Here is a 17,366-nt window from a genome sequence, read left to right on the forward strand (position 1 = left end):
TGGAGTTGGAAACAGTTATGACACTATTTTTGTTCTTGCGTTTTAAAAATGATGTCAATGATGTCCATTAAATAAAGGAGACATAAACTGCTTCGTTATGATTACATTCCAAAGTTACCAAATTTCTCAGCACTGCAGTATAATAAACTCATCACATTATTTTACACACTAGTTCGACATACAGTTGCTTTTCAAGATTTTTTTATCCATTATATTACCTTTTTCGTGCTAGTTGTTAGTTTAGACTGTCAGGTTAGAAGTTTCTCTGTAAAATAATTTCGGAGAGGAATTGTACGTACGAGAGTATTTTAGGCAGTTAGGTCCACAGCTTTATTAATTGCTGTTTCCGATTAGCCCTATATACAGAGCGATCCATTGAAGAGTAGACCGCCGCGTCTGTGTTTGCGTTATCGTCAAGCGAGGCACTCGCGGCCGTTTGTCGGCATCGTAGAGTGTTATGAAGTAAGCGCACAACAGTTTCCGTAAAAGTGATTTACTTAGCAGATTTATAAAAGTTGTTCAAACTAGTCGCCAGGAAACTGGAACCTTGCTTTGTATTGTGTTGCCTGTTTATTACTCTGGCGACTGTGAAGTGATAGGGTACTTATGTATTGAGTTTTTTCTAGTATATTCAAGCGTAAAATGTGTTATGCCCCAGCAAATGTTTTCTACTGCACAGCGTGTATTTAGTTACGATTCATGTGTGTTAATTCAATAGATACATGAAGTTCAAAGGCAATTGAAACAAGATTCCCTTGTGAAAAAGTTCCATGTCGTAAATAAATCACTCCTTAAATTAGTTACGGAAACTTGCATGCTTGATTCACCAACAGTCTACAGTGCCGACATACGGCCACGAGTGCCTGGTTTGCCGATAGCTCAAACACTGACGCGGCGGTCTACACTTCAATGTATTGCTCTGTGTAACCGTGGTGCGAGGGTCAATTTGAAAGGTATAAAACTACTGGTCAATTTTTAATGCTTTCTTGATTTGATTTTAAAATTTTGGATGCGTCAGCACTTAGGCTATTTTGCACCCGTCACATTATACGGGGTCCAGCCCCTTACCGTTACAAATAACATCTCTAACGTTGCATAACTAAAATCTTAAAATATTCCGACTTCTGTTAAAAGTTGAGGCTGCAAACGAGCACTCAACACACATAAGGACAAAAAACAGGACAACACACAGAATTATGCTGGACATAGGGTCAGTCGCCAGAGCCTCGTTCGTCTGCAAAATGCAGTCCAGAGTGCACTACGTGGAAGTGAGGTTGATAGTTGGGTGTACTACGTGGAAGATCACCCGTTATACCCCCTTGATGCTTTCTTTTTGGTGGTATTCGCAAGTGATTTTTCTCCATGTGATCGAAAATTTGACGTTTCGACTAATTCTTGAGCGATTTCATTACAGGGGTGTAAGGGGTGCTCCTTCCACGTAGTGCACCCAATAGTCAACCTCACTTCCACGTGTACACCCTGGACTGCAGACTAACAAGGCTCTAGCGACTGGTCCCATAGCCAGTATAATTTTGTTTGTGTTGTCCTGTGTTTTGTCCTTATGTGTGCTGAGTGCTCCTTTACAGCCTCAGCTTTTATCGAAAGTCAGAAGATTTTAATATTTTATGATTTTAGTTATGCAACGTTAGAGTTGTTATGTGTAACGATAAGGGGCTGGACCCCGTATAATGTGACGGGTGCAAAATAGCCTTAGTGCTGACGCACCCAAAAAAATTAATAATAATAATAAAAAAGATTTCATTACAAACTTGCTTCACTTGGTAGTCCAGTTCCTGGCCATAAGACCAGCAGAAATTTCGAGGTGGTCGAGTTTTCTCTCTTGATCCTGTTAGGGCCTGCCTAAAGAAGGGAAAAAATCTTGGGTTAATACGCCACAATAGTAGGCATCAACAAAGTATCACAGGAAGTAAATTTTTGCCTTTTATATGCCGGAATGTCAAGTAAAGTAAAAATATTGCTGAGAATCCTTGCAGAAAAGGGTATGGAATTCTTTCACTGGATATATCTCCATAACAGTGTAAGATATGAAAAAAAAACTGTAAAAATATGTTTTGTTTCGTTTTTAATTCTGAACAAAATATGTCTCTACGCAAAATTGTCAAAAAACAATATTAAAGGAGTTATGATCGATTTCTTTTGTTGGTGCGTGAAGCGGTGGCCATCTTGAATTTATGGGGCCCTAGAAAACTTGGGCCCGGCATACCAGATGTCTACCCAAGATTTTTTCCTTTCTTTAGACATGGCCTAACAGGATCAAAAGATAAAACTCGTCCACCTCACCATTTCGGCGGGTCTTATGGCCAGGGACTGCATTATAGGTTGTATGATAGTGATTTCATTACGATTAAATGTCAATGTTTAATATCGTGCGAAAACTGCATTAAAATATGTTACAGTATCGTTGAAAAAAAAGGTTCTGTTTCTGAATATACTATCATAACTTCCATAATTGTATAAATTAATATACATTTCCGCGCTATAAATACTTATAATATTGCCTTAAAAGCGCTTAATCTTTACGCAGAAAAATATTCCTAGGAATTTCAAGTCGGAGCTCACGTACTACACCGAACCCTTCCTCGACACGCCACTGGATGTTGCACATTGAGGCGAAATAAAGCATAGGCAAATTGGAATACAAATAGTAGAAGCCGAGCTAGTCGCTATGACAAAGTTCGTTGGATCCTTCTCGGCTTTTCCACCCTTGAGAACGCCATTTACGAGCAATGGCAACAATGCCAAGACCGACAACCATTGTTGCCGACGTGATGGAGCTCTCTCCCTCTTTCTGTCTCTCAAACAAACCTATCCGAACGGTCAAGAAGAGAAGCGAGAGGATGGGTAAGGTGGGAAAAATAGATCAGAGGGAGTGTGTGCTAACAACTGTTCCGCAGTGACGAAAGCACACCGTGCCAAAAATTCCTTTCCCCCACGCGTCGTCTCCTCGTTTTCTGGCCTCCCCTTCCTCCATCCCGTCTTCCGATCCTCAGTTCGAGGTGTGTTATCTTACTAAGTGGACCAACACTCCAAATCGTCCAAGATGTAGCCCGTCGATATTATCAGTTTTTATTTTTCCACACGCAAAAAAAAAATCGGATTCCATAAACTTGACCACCCGGACATTCCCTCCTCTGGCCGAGGAGGGGTTTCAAGTCGTTGTCTGTGTTCTCTGGGACGTTTCTCAAGCAATCGTAAGTGTCGAGGTGTTCTGTGTTCTGTGAATGTGTTAATGCGTTTGACGTCAAGTGACCAGGTGGCGCGTGTCGATAGGGTAATACTTATTTCCCCTCGCACAGTACGTCACTTGTGGAGACGGATGGACTAGATAAGTTCGAACCTGGAATTTCTAACCAAACTCATGCTATTCAGTTATTCTTCCTTTTGCTTATCCAATGAGTATTTCACTTTTGCCACAATGTCTCTACTGTATCGTCCCGTAAAAAGAATTACAATAATAATAATGCTATTTTCTTTTTTAAAAATACAAGAGTCCACTAAAGATTCTCCCGATCAACTCAGGAGAATTCTAAAGAGATCTTTTATAAATGAACTTCAGCTTGATTCAAAGTCACGCATGACCTTTGACGTTTGAACTTAACCATACAACTAATGTTGTAAACAATATACTAATGAATATGTTTGCAAATAACTAACATTTTGCAATAACATTTCTGTGGGAAGTGATAGTTTAGAAGATTCCAGCGTTGTTTTTATAATCAAAATACTTTTGACTGCTATGCTCCAGTTAGTCTTTTCAAATTGGAACATTACATCTACAAACGGATGTATCTGGATGCTAGTCTCATACAAATTCCAAAATTTGTCAATGCGGGTGTAGGAGTGTAATATCAACAATGCTTACCATAACAAATAGCAAAAAATTAACGGGAGAAATTTTTTTTAGAGAAGAAAAATAGCTGAAGATAAAATTAGATTGACCAGGTTTCCCCTGTTGTCGAATTTCATAAGTTTGAAGAGTATGTGAAATCCTGTTTATTTGCAACACTGCATTATGTAACGGGTTTATTTTAGAACTTCACAATACACATACGCCTTTCTTCTGTATTAGATACTTTTCTGTAGTACATCTCTGGAGGCGGTGAGGATGATGAAATGTGAAATGTGTTATCCAAGATTTGAAGTTGGAAGTTCTCCCTTTGTAGCCGGTTATTCTGATCACACTACCACTGAGGCGTTACTTATCCATCTTCAGATAGGATAGTGTTTTCACATCGTGCTAAATTTCATTGTAGATTCAAGATGCATAAAGCGTACTGTTCATGGTAACATCTATTTAGTACAAAGAAGGATGAGTCTCAGAACAGCTTGGGTAAAAATTAATGAAGATACTGCTGGGAATCGAACCCCAGCCACACAACTTTCCGCAAGACGCCTTACCCTCTGAGCCACGACCCTTTATGTAGTTGAACGTATCACTAAGACAATATGGTCTCAGCACAAGCTTCCTTAATTGGCTCAAGGGACAAGAAATCGAAATCGATAGTCGTCAGCACGCTCCATTTCAGGAACGGGAACAATCCTCACCCCACCCAAAAACAGGAACACATTACTGAGCTACTAGCAGGAGACCTTTTGATGGTTCTTTGTTCGTTCTGCATCAACGCCAGAGAAACTTGGGCTAAACTTCGCAGCAAAGTGCTGTAGTTTGCTCATAAGGGCGATAAATAATGTCCTTGGTGGAAAAGCAAACTGTTGACATGGGATACGATTTGTCGAAGACTTATTGCACTCCGGGATCCGAGTGAAAGGTGCAGATTCTGGAAACCACAGGAAAAAAAAAACAACCGAAACGAGATCCAACAGGCAATTTGGCACCGTTCCATGGCGACAAACTTGTCCTTCTAGCATTTGTTCGAAGGCAGTTACTAGAAAGCACAAACAAAACAAAAAAGAGAATTGTAAAGGCTGGAACGTGATGAGTCAGCTATCGCAACTTTTCTCAGATCGACGAACACCGAATCCACTCTATTCGTTTTCTTTTGCAAAATCCTGTCAGGTAAAAAGGAAGAAATTAGGTTGAAATAACAGTCTAAATGTTCCTCAGTCCGTTTTCAGATTATCTCAACACTAAGCCTTAATGCCCCTTTCAGCCGACCTACTCACACGAGCAAATTTAGAACACCTTCACTACTCGTCAGGATGAAATATGTGCATGGGTGGATTGGAACCAGCTCAAGATATTCAGGTAATGTCAACACCAACACTCAAGAATGAGTTCCTGAAAGTTTGAAATGTGATAGTAATAACCTTTTTTAGCTCTTCAACTGCGGAATTGCATGTCTAAGTTACGTTATAAGAGCTTTGATTGATTTGAAGAATTTCAATAGAAATTTACTGTTTCTGTGATGCACATCGAAACATAAATCAATAAAGCATTACTGCTTTTACTGTATTGATGGCATGGGCGGAGTTTGAGCTTTTGCTTTGGGGGGGGGCAGACTCTGGGAGAAGCATATGATGTACCTGAGAGTTATTGAATATCCCCTACTTTATAAGGGGTCCGGAGGCCTTCCCCCGGAAATAAAAAAAACAACAACTTAAAAACACTGAGTTCTAGGCCTTTTAGATTTGAAAATGTTAAATTTGAAAATTTGTAAATTTGAATTTTAAGAAAACTAGCAGTTTGAGTTCGTGTAATGGTTGTGTTTCTCTTCGATACTATATTGGTGCAACGAACAGTGAACTCTGTGACAAATGTTTCGGCGTGGAATGTTTAGTGGTGGACACTTAAATATTTTATATTATTAAAGTAAACTAAGAATCCACCATTGTTCCAAATTCGGATATTTTTACTAATTATGTTTTCAACTTAAGAATTTCTTCATTTCCTAATCTCTTTTCAAAGTGTATTTGCAATAAATGGAGATCCATAAGTTTGAATAAGTATTGAGTGCACTTACATAGAAAGGCATCGCACTGAATTCTACCATTTTCCTGTAAAGAGGGACACACTTTCGCAATGCTTTGAAAGGAGTGAGATGACCTTGGGACCATTGCATTTCATTGAAATGTGTCCTCATGGAGAACAAACCCGCGATTCTTTTAACGGTCTTAAAAGTAAAGCTATTGGGCTATATGCTGCTTTCTCTCTGTCTGCCTACCGGTCTGTGCACTAGATAAGTTACAATATACGGGATGTAAAGTAGTTTTGTGACATGTAACACTTACAAAGATACACGTCTCTATACTGTATACACTTATTCTCGTGAAGTTATTACCACGATATTTTTGGTCATATTATAACTTTAACATACAGTTAACAAATGACGCATTATTGTATGTCGGAGTCTTGTTATTTTTATCAGTGGTCACTCCGGGGGAGGGGGATCGAATGTACTCTTCAGTATCATTACTCCCCTTGCATTAACATCGGTGATATACGTACATAGTAAAGGGTGACCCAGAGATGTATACCCATTTTGGAATGAACATTACACCAAACTGTATTATTTTGTTGTATAATGTGTGTTATCTATTGCCATTTATTTTACATTTATTTATTTATTTATTTATTGCAGTTATCATGGAGTCGTGGTCGGTGGAACAACACGTGTTCATGTATGATGCCTATGTTACAGCTCAGAGGTTCAGCACCTGGTGGTGTTTTTGGAGTTACAGTGCCTGTGGTTCGAAACTGCTTAACCCATTTTAAGATTGTTTTGCATGTTGGAACTGCTCCATGCCGCCTTGCGTGTAAGTGCCGGTGGAATAACCTCTGAGCTGCAACCACTGAGTCGCCGTTTCTCACATAGGCATTATACGTGAACACGTGATGTTCCACCGACAACGACTCCATGGTGACTACAATAAATAAATAAATAAATGTAAAATAAATGGCAATAGATCACACACATTATACAACAAAAATGATAGAGTTTGGTGTACAACTAACTGTGTAATGTTCATTCCAAAATGGGTATACATCTCTGGGTCACCCTATATATGCTTATGTTGTATGTTGTATGTTGCATCCATACCTAACCTGCACATGCACATACAAACACACACACACATATGAAACTTTGTGAAAGTATTCCACGTTTGTTTGCAAACAATTGTTGAACAATCTCTAACTATACAGGGTGATTCTAAAGGTATAGTACAAACGAAAACCACAGATACCTCCCATGAAATAGAGACGAAAGTTCCCCTTCCACTTTGCCGAGAGATGCCTCCGTGAGGAGCTAGACAACGCCGAAAACGTGTGAAAATGAACTTCACACCTCTGTACAGCCAGTACAAGTGAAGATAGAAAGGCGGAACAAACGAAGTCAAAAGGAACACCAAAGTCGTCCATCCGAAAAACACTAGGCGGCAGCTGCGCAACGCATGCGCATGGGGTTCCACAAAGGAAATAGGAGTGTCCCGCAAGACAAGTGAAGGGAAAGAGTAGCGATCGACAACGGTAGGGACAAAAGAAGCTATGAAGCATGAAGTAACAATTGCACAGCGGGAAACAAACACCATGACTGAAGCAGTGCAGTCGAGAAAAGTAGTGCGGGGTTGCAGAACCACGGGAGGACGACGTAGGATGTAAAAACACACCGAAAATGCAAGCAAAGTGGTCCGTGACACTCGACAGGCAACAGACGCGTACATGGTTCGGGGCAGAAATGGCGGCACTGGCGGTGCAGCGCAATGGGAGTCCCCAAAACACAGTGGGGAGACACCGCAGCAAGAACAAAGCACGGTGCAACAAAAGAGAAAGAGGACCGGACGAGGAATGGTACCTTCCAAGGAGACAACAAATGCGGGACGAGGAATTCCCCGTAGCAGCAACGAGGGGATGTCACTCAGAGGTCGTGCGCCAGCAGGACAAACACAGCAACTACGGGCACAGGAGGTTATTGCTAATGAAAGGTGCACGTACAGATAGGACCACGTACCCCGTACTGACGTTGTAACAAACGTCGTGATGGGGCCCAATCAGCCTCTTAGAAATGAAGCCGGAGGCACATCGCTGGGTGGTAGCGGGCGAAAGGCTGCTGGAGTGTCGTACGGACCCCACCACTCCGTACGGTGGACGACACTAATGGACGAGGTCGGAATGTTTCCATCCCGATCACCAGGTCAACCGTTCCCAGACCTGACGCGGCTGCTTGCTTCCGAGCGCAACCCCAGCCGAACAACTCGAGTCCCTCCTCGGCCGCAGCCTTCCGCTCCGAAACCAAGCGTGGCCTCACACCACCGCAGCCGCACACTGCCGCGTGGGTGTGAGACCGGGCCGAGCAAGGCTGGACAGATAAACTGCGTGGGACAATCGTGTAATGAAGCTTCGTGGGGGTATGCACGTCTGTTCAACTGCTGGGTTACCCCACATTGGTGTACACAAACACCACACGATCGTACGTAGTGCTCCCCGTCGGCTCGAGCAAGACGGACGAAGTACGTGTTGTGGGTGAATGGGGCAAGAATGAAGGACGCTACATGTGTTCCACGATGACAAGGCCCCAGCTGACGGCAGTGGTCAGGTAGTGAAGAGCACAGGCACGGGTGGCTCAGAAACGTCAGCTGATTGTACCACAGCGCCGTGCGGACGTGTGGGCTGATTGGAAGTGCAGCGTCAGGGAGCGTGTCAGTGAAAGAGCCGGTGAGGTGGTGGTGTGCTTGACGTACGACAATTGAGTACGTTGTTTCGAAGCCGTTGTGACCAGTGTGTGTGTGTGTGTGTGTGTGCCACCTGTGCACTGCAGTACAGTATTCCATAATTGGCACTCACCGTACCATGGAACGCTACACATTTGTAGAACTGAGGGACATGCATTTTGTCTACGGCCTTGCAGATGGCAATGGCCGAGCAGCTGCACACCTTTATCGCGGACGGTATCCGGAGAGGCGACAACCCGACAGCAGGTTGTTTTCGAACGTGCACCGTACCCTTGGTGAATCGGGTGTGTTACGTGCAGGCCATCATGTCGGTCACCCAAGACATGTGCGCACCGCGGCGGTCGAGGAGGACGTACTTGCTCGCGTGGACGACACACCGTCCACTAGCACCCGTAGCATTGCACGTGCAGTGGGAGTATCACAGTCGACAGTGTGGCGTGTCCTTCATGATGATCTGCTGTATCCCTAGCATCCACAGCGAGTCCACGCGTTGCAGGCTGGGGATTACCCACGACGTGTGGAATTCTGTCAACGACTGTTGCAGTTTTGTACCGACGATCCCCGTTTTTTGCGCCATGTGCTTTTCACGGACGAGGCAACATTCACCCGTGAGGGCATCTTCAATTGCCGAAACAGCATGTGTGGGATTATGAAAATCCACATGCAGCAGTCGAGGTGCACCATCAGACCCAGTTTGCAGTGAATATCTGGGCAGGTATCATCGATGAACAGATTATCGGTCCATACCTGCTGCCACCACGTTTAAATGGCCGCCTCTATCGCACCGTTCTTGCATCAGTCCTTCCAGAGCTGCTAGAAGATGTACCCCTCAACGTGCGACATAGTATGTGGTTTCAATTGGATGGAGCGGCTGCACATTTTGATGGCACAGTGCGAACCCTTTTGCACCGTACCTACCCACAGCGCTGGATCGGCAGAGAGGGCCCCGTCCCCTGGCCCGCCCGTTCGCCTGACCTCACACCAATGGATTTCTTCTTGTGGGGCCATGTGAAAACACTCGTCTACAAGACCCCGGTGCCTGACAAGGAAACATTGCTAGCGCGGATACTTGCAGCATTGGCCGAGGTGTGTACCATGCCAGGGATTTTTGATAGGGTTCGCCAGAATTTCCTGCGACGCTGCAATGCCTGCATTGAATGTGGTGGTCGTCAATTTGAGCAACTTTTGTAACAACGTCAGTACGGGGTACGACTACGTACTACGTACTATTCCTATCTGTAAGTGCACCTTTGCGTGGCAATAAACCTCCTGTGCCCGTAGTTGCTGTGTTTGTCCTGCTGGCGCACGACCTCTGTGTGACATTCCCTCGGTGCTGCTACGGGGAATCCCTCGTCCCGCATTTGTTGTCTCCATGACAGGTACCATTCCCCGTCCGGTCCTCTTTCTCTTTTCTTGAACCGTGCTTTGTTCTTGCTGCGTTGTCTCCCCACTGTGTTTGGGGACTCCCCACGCGCTGCATGTGTTTGTTTCCCGCTGTGCAATTGTTACTTCATGCTTCATTGCTTCTTTTGTCCCTACCGTTGTCGATCGCTACTCTTTCCCTTCACTTTTCTTGCGGGACACTCCTATTACCTTTGTGGAACCCCATGCGCATGCGTTGCGCAGCTGCCGCCTAGCGTTTTTCGGATGGGCGACTTTGGTGTTCCTTTTGACTTCGTTTGTTCCGCCTTTCTATCTTCACTTGTACTGGCTGTACAGAGGTGTGAAGTTCATTTTCACACGTTTTCGGCGTTGTCTAGCTCCTCACGGAGGCATCTCTCGGCAAAGTGGAAGGGGAACTTTCGTCTCTATTTCATGGGAGGTATCTGTGGTTTTCGTTTGTACTATACCTTTAGAATCACCCTGTATATAAAATAATATAACTAATAAAAAGTTCATTATTCAGTTTTTGAAGTAAAATGTTGTTTAAGTGCTCTTTGCGCACAGATAAGATAATTGGGATCGAACCTTCAGTTCAAAATGAGATCCGAACCACGATGTGGCTCCACCGGATATGGAACCTGAAACCCCTTGATTACAAAGTGATGACATTATCACTACGCCATCAGGAAGGCGCCTCAGTTTTTTTTAGAAACAAATTATTTTAACAGACTGTATGTGGTGGCTAGCTTAAATTTTTACAACACCAAGTTGCACAAACTTTCACCGAGCGACTAGTAGTTCTCGGGCATACCCAAAATCTGGATGCGGGCAAATTGTATTTAAACTACTTCCCTTTCACTTGAATGTAGACTTAATCCTCGTAACAAGTTTAACAACTTTGCTAATGAGAATCTAATGGCGGTAAATAAATAAATTCTGAACTCCTTTATATTGTTGTTTAATAATACAGGAAGCCCTATTTTCTTATCAAGTTAAATTCTTATAATCGTCAGCATACTCTAAATTAATCATAATACTCTATTATAGTGTACCATATACTGTATCAAGCATTTTGTTTTGATGATGACGTTAATGTCATTTAATAAAAGTATGTAACATAAATAATCGAGCACTTTCATGAGTGGACTTTTAGTAAATTCGATTGATTTTTAAGATCCTTTTTCAATGTGAAGTTACTCCGTGTTTTTACCTATATTGATAACATAGTTTGTCAAACTATAAACATCAGCAAACTAGTAATTATATATTATGTACTTTATGAAATGTTTTCCTTCATAAAAACAATTTTTACTAATCAATGTTTTCTACATGTTGCAGTCTGGCAAGCGTTTCTGGAAGATCAAAATGTTGTAATTTGCACTAACATGTATGCATTATTTTAAATAAAATTATGCTCATTTTGACTTCCCTATTTCTCTTACAGAGTACACCATAGGGAACAACACGACGTGACCAGCCCTGGGGCTTTGGCCCCAGGGTGTTTTTTCGTTCCTTTCCAAGGAGCTAACATATAATCCACAGCAAATAATTATATTTTGAAGGTAAGAATATATATATGTACACATTTGTATCTTTGTTATTTTACGCTATCTTATGTATATATCGTATTAACGGAAGTTAATTTGAAACAGTTCCTGGAATATTTCATTAATATATCACCAGATATTTCATAAGCTACGATAATGAAATTCTTGATGATTATCAATATATTTTAATGCAACACATCAACTATTATTATAAAATGTTTCATATTGGGAAGACATATTAAAAAATGTAGGAATATTAACATACTGTCCATTAATTATGTATTCAATCCTGGCAAATATACAATTCTGCCAAAAGTTAGGTCTGGAGTACATAAACTTATTAATATGTAAGATTTTGTCTTAACGAAACGTGTTTGTAACTGCATGTCTTATAATTTAAAATTCATGATAAGTTAAAGTAAGTAGTTCCTTTATAGCCTTTTCTTCCGTTGGTATCCATGTAACACCTATGGGAGGGGAAAGAAACGTTTACAGGGTTCTTGTCGACAAACCTAATGATTAGGTACTTGTAGGAAGAATACTCATGCCCATGTCAGGATTCTAACTCGATACCTTTGGTGGTGAGGTTATGAATCGATCACTAAACATCCTGTCACAGACATAGGGAGATATAGATTTATACATAGAGGAGAAGGGAAAGAAAAGAAGAGACAAAAGACAGACAGAGTGAAATGGAAAGTACTGAATGTGATATTTTCTGTTTATTTTTGTCTATGTAGAAGAAAGTAGCTAATAATTTGGATGGTTTACACAGTAGGGGAAACCGGCTGGTCTTGCCATAGGGGCGAGTTGACAAAGTCCATTTTATTCCCACCGGTCAACAGTTGGCAACTTCGCAGGTTACTGTGTCATCTCTAGAACCAATTCACAACTAAGAAGTTGAGTGCCTTGTTCACAAAGTTTCTAGTGCATGACAAATAACATCAATTATTACTTGCGAAGTAAATTTTCTCAACTCTATATTCTTTCTCATACGTTTTCAAAGTAAGTAAGCACATAGTTTATGCTAAGACTATTCAGAAGACTATGACAAACTGAACCGTTACTACGTACATTCGGATACTTAAACTGCAATGTTTAGCAGCGGAATGACCAGAAAGTTCAATATGGCGATCGGGGTGAATTGACAATAGGAAGGAAGGGGCTAGTTAAAAATACTGTAGGTCTATTGAGAAAATTGTTCTTCAATTAATTGTTTCATCAGAAACATCTTAGCATTTTTGTAATCCTTAATTTTTAAGGCAGTATATTGTTTGAAATAAAATGATCCAAATCATGTATGGGGTAGAAGTACACATATTGTCAACTGATACCGCACATATAGTCAACTCACCCCATATACGGGGTGAATTGACAATACTGACACGCTTCCAGAAAACTAGCAATAACTTTACACGTTTTAGCATCATGATTTAATAAAAATTCACAGTGGTTAAGGAAACTACAGGTATTGCTCGTAGCATTTTATCAATAGTAGATTGTAATTTTTAAGAGCTGCAGAAATTTAAACATTAAACATGCTCAACTCAACCCGGTCTCCCCTACATTGTGATAAAACTTAAAGCAGAATTACATACGTTTGGCAGCTAAAATAAAACATAATGTATTTAATTCCATAGTCGGTTAACATATCTACATAAATGTTACGTGCTGCTGTAAGGAAACGAATATGTTGTTAGTCTCTTTTAAGATCCAAACCTCGGGTAAAATTTGCGCAGGCATGCAAGTAATTCTTCATCCTCACACATAAAAGTATTTTTCTTTCATTTACTGTGGCTGAATAACATTTCAGCATATTTAGACTGGTCTCAAAAGATATTTGTAAAATATCATGTAATCACTGTAATAAGTTTTGTTTATGTTCTTGAAAATAAACGACTGAATGTGTTGTTTAACTCGAGTTAAGGACACTGGTTATTTAGGTAGCGAAGATGCAAAAGCTACTTTCTTGTTACACTTCGTTAACATGTCGTCCTGGAATCTAACACAATACGAAAATTGCAACATCTTATCTGGGAACGATGACGAAACAAATACTCATTTGGCCAAAATATTGATAATTCAAGTGGTAAAATTTCCCTTGCTTTGGATATATATATATATATATATATATATATATATATATATATATATGTGTGTGTGTGTGTGTGTGTGTGTGTGTGTGTGTGTGTGTGTGTGGGAGGGTGTATAATATATGTATGTATGTATATGTATGTATGCATGTAAGTATGTATGTATGTGTGGGTGTGCCCTGGAACTCTAACAGTGTCATTAGATTTCTTTTGCATTAGCATCAGCACTGGTATGAATCCAATATTTGGGACAGATTTCTTTAATTTGTAAAAAAAAATGATGTTCACTCCTCATTTTTCGACATTGCTACATCGGATACTATTGCCTCTGCTACTATAACTTCTTGGCGCAACATTGTTGGAAATCATTTGTAAGAAAGAGATGACTTCATGTTACATGGCATCGCAATGTGTTCTGAACATATGGAACCGTATTAATCCATTCGTAGGTTTCGATCTTTTCATTCAGTAGAATGATACGGAACACAATATGCATAATTATTTCCTAATCGAGGCAAATGTCATTGAACTTAAAATGCTAAGTCTCCTTTCCTAGCTTGAAAATTAGCATAATAATATAGTTCTGAGACCAGACAAAAGCATCTAAGATATTAAGTGGAAAAAGTTTCTCCTAGTCACTCCATACCATCGACAACGGATTTATGTATGTAGAGTGCTGTGACTAAAATTTCCGGAACCGCCATCTCGGTATTCAATTTCAGTTATAACGTTTAGGTCAGGTCATATCATATAGTATAATTTTTTTTCTATATTTAAAAGATATCATTCTCTAGGTTCGTGTCCTTTTACAAATATTGATCCCCAAATAGAGGTGCCTTTCAAGATAAAGGCACAGGACAGTAGCCACCCAAGCCCGTCTCTAACAGGGGTCTGGCAATGTAGGTGAGCGAGAGTTGAATAATTCCCCTTCCGGGTTCAGGAGGAAATCTAGTCACGTAAATGCAGCCGAAAAGAAGGAAGCGGACGTATACGGTTGTGGTTTATGGCGACGGGGAGAGTAATCGAATACGAAATGTGGCGAGAACGAGAAATGGACTGCTGTTCTCTGTTTTCCATGACGAAATCTGAGGAGGGGGAAAAATTCTAACAAATTAACGCAACTCGAGCAACAGACACGCGGGAAAGGAACAGTAATAAAAAATCAACGACGTAAAACGAGAAACGGGCCACGCTAAATTAAGCTATTTGGAATCACGTGACCAGGAAAATGGCTTTGCTGGAGCAAAATTTTGCTTCGTTCAGGTTCTGAAAGAGAGAAGGGGACGCAGTGAAAGAGAAACAAATAATATTCGATGCCAGTATCTTAGCTCCCCAACCGACTAATTTTGTCTGTTGGTCATATTTTAACCTACGGATAGAAACCAGCTACTTCTGTTTCCATAATACTGGTTGGTATTTGCTAACGTAGAATTGAATAGAATGGATAAAGTATTATCGCGTACCCACAACCTCAAGGCCTATAAGTTTATTCTTATTGCCTAAAAAAATCTTCTAGTCGTACGTACACTTAGTGTAACATGGAAGAATCTTGTTCTCGGAACCATGTCCTCTCATGTGTACGCGACACACAACTCACTAAACAACCAATAATCTACACAACACAAGAAAATAACCATTTTCAGTTATACCTTCTCATTTTAAGCAACAATGCGAAGTTAAAAAATATATATTTAGAGTAACTTTCCTATCCTTTCTATTTGTAGATAATTGTTTATCGTGCATAGAAAGCATTGCATCTCTCTTCTACACTCTGCTTCTCTCTCTCTCTCTCTCCTCTCTCTCTCTTTCTCTAACCCTCACTTTCCATCTTTCTCTACTCAACTACTCTTTCTTACTGCCCTTATTTCACGCTCATTCTCTATTTCTCTATCTACTCAGCCACTCTCACTTTTTGTCTCTATTTCACGCTCATTCTCTGTCTCTCTTTATTAACCACTCTCACTTTTTATCTCGATTTCACAAAAGTAATCTTGAAGTTATGTTACAGATTTCATGTTAACAGCGTTTAAGTGTGTTTAAATGCGAAATAAGGGAATATAATATGACAAAAAGAATTCAAGAATTCTTAGTAGAATTCGTATCACTTTTGTGTACAAAGGGGCACCATTTATTATTTCTCAGAGCAGTGTTACAATTTCTTCTCCATCACGAGTACTTGTTCTGCTAATCTCTCTACACATGCAGTTAGTACATTGCTTCTACAATGTATTCAATTTCGATAAGCATCATCTAATTCTCCATACTCACACATTTACATAAAATATAAAACTTAAAAGCGGAAATGTTATTCAATGAATACTGTATTAGCTTCATTGTAATCATCATGATAACGGAATAGTATATAATGTAGTAAGATTGCAAGTATGGAATGTAAGGAGACTAAATAATTATCGGGAAATCCCCAGCTGATTGCGTCACTATTAGCTAGCTAGCGAGCCTACGAGCTGTACAGAGCATGAGAAAGAGAGTCAGCGATTGGTTTTGGGTTCAGATGACATCAGTGACTCGCTTGTTGATTGGAGCATTCCGGAGTAATGACTCGCCCCCAAGCTGAAAATACATAACAGCAGAGATGTTACGGAAATAATCTCACTCAACCAGATTGTAGACAACATAATGTTGTTTAGAATTGAGAAGTGACTTCTAGAGCGAGAAGACGATCTCATAGTTACAATAATATGTAAAACTTGAAACATTTAAAACTTGAGTAGATCCTAGAGGTACCAACTAGAATATCATGTCATGAGGTGTGAACGCAGACCACAAAATAAGAGACACTGTCATGTTCATGATCAGCGAACTCGTTATATTTTAAGTGTATCCTGTACTATAAGCAACCCAAAGATATTAGGTGAACAACTGGTTGCCTATCATAAAGGGGAAAATCGCCTGTTGTCAAAATAAAGATACAGTTAAACCTGAGTTGAGTCATTCGTACGTCTAGGTGAAGAGAAAATAATACGTATACTGGCCTAAACCTGTAATCCAGCAGTTTGTTTCTATATACAGCATATTTGCAGTAGATACAATTGAATCTACACATTTATCATATACGCTGTATAAAACACACCTTATTACTAACTTCGTTGACCCTGCACAACTGAGAATTACTTACAAATCAGATTTAGATGTTATATCATTATTAAAATACTGTAATTGTATGAACAAGATATACGTAATGCAGGTTATTTCTGTCATAAAGCGTAAAAAAAGTTTGATACTTAAATAGTGCATATACCGTTCTGCACTGACACAACAACGTGATGTAATCTGTCTCGGTTATCTCTGTAGCGAGGTCGAGCATAACGGCAGAGAAGGGGAGGGGATCGAGTGGGAAGAGTGAAGCAGTACACGCTGCTGCGAAGGCTGGTAACTGAAGTAGTTTCCCCCTCCATGCAATTCCATTCTCTCTCACGTGTTGATTGGTGGAGTCGTCTCTCGTCACTACTTGTGCAGAGAATTCTTTTCGTTCGCTTTCTCCAGAAATAGCAAGGTATAGGAGCAGGCTTACCCACAGTGCAGAGCGTGGAAAAGTACCTTACTAATAGGTTCTAGGTTGATATGACGTCATGTCCTCACTTTTGGAGGTAATGGTTCGCTTCCGAATTGCACATGAGTAACAGCCAAAATATTACGGAAATAATCTGTCTCTCTCTCAATTTGTTTCTTATCC

At 40.6% G+C, this 17,366-nt stretch overlaps 1 protein-coding gene across 2 annotated transcripts in view; it reads left to right on the forward strand.

The window, feature by feature from the left end:
* Nucleotides 1-3,019: 3,019 nt before the first annotated feature.
* The window catches only part of tn (tripartite motif containing protein thin), an 82,868-nt gene continuing 68,521 nt past the window's right edge, over nucleotides 3,020-17,366 (forward strand). For both annotated transcript variants that reach the window (XM_083120437.1, XM_083120440.1), the window contains exons 1-2: nucleotides 3,020-3,212; nucleotides 11,477-11,594. The gene's annotated coding sequence lies outside the window, so the exon portion shown is untranslated. The remainder of the gene's footprint in view (nucleotides 3,213-11,476; nucleotides 11,595-17,366) is intronic.

The sequence above is a fragment of the Lepisma saccharinum genome, chromosome 4 (assembly GCF_977018435.1).
Source record: "Lepisma saccharinum chromosome 4, izLepSacc3.1, whole genome shotgun sequence".
NCBI classification, from domain to species: Eukaryota; Metazoa; Arthropoda; class Insecta; order Zygentoma; family Lepismatidae; genus Lepisma; species Lepisma saccharinum.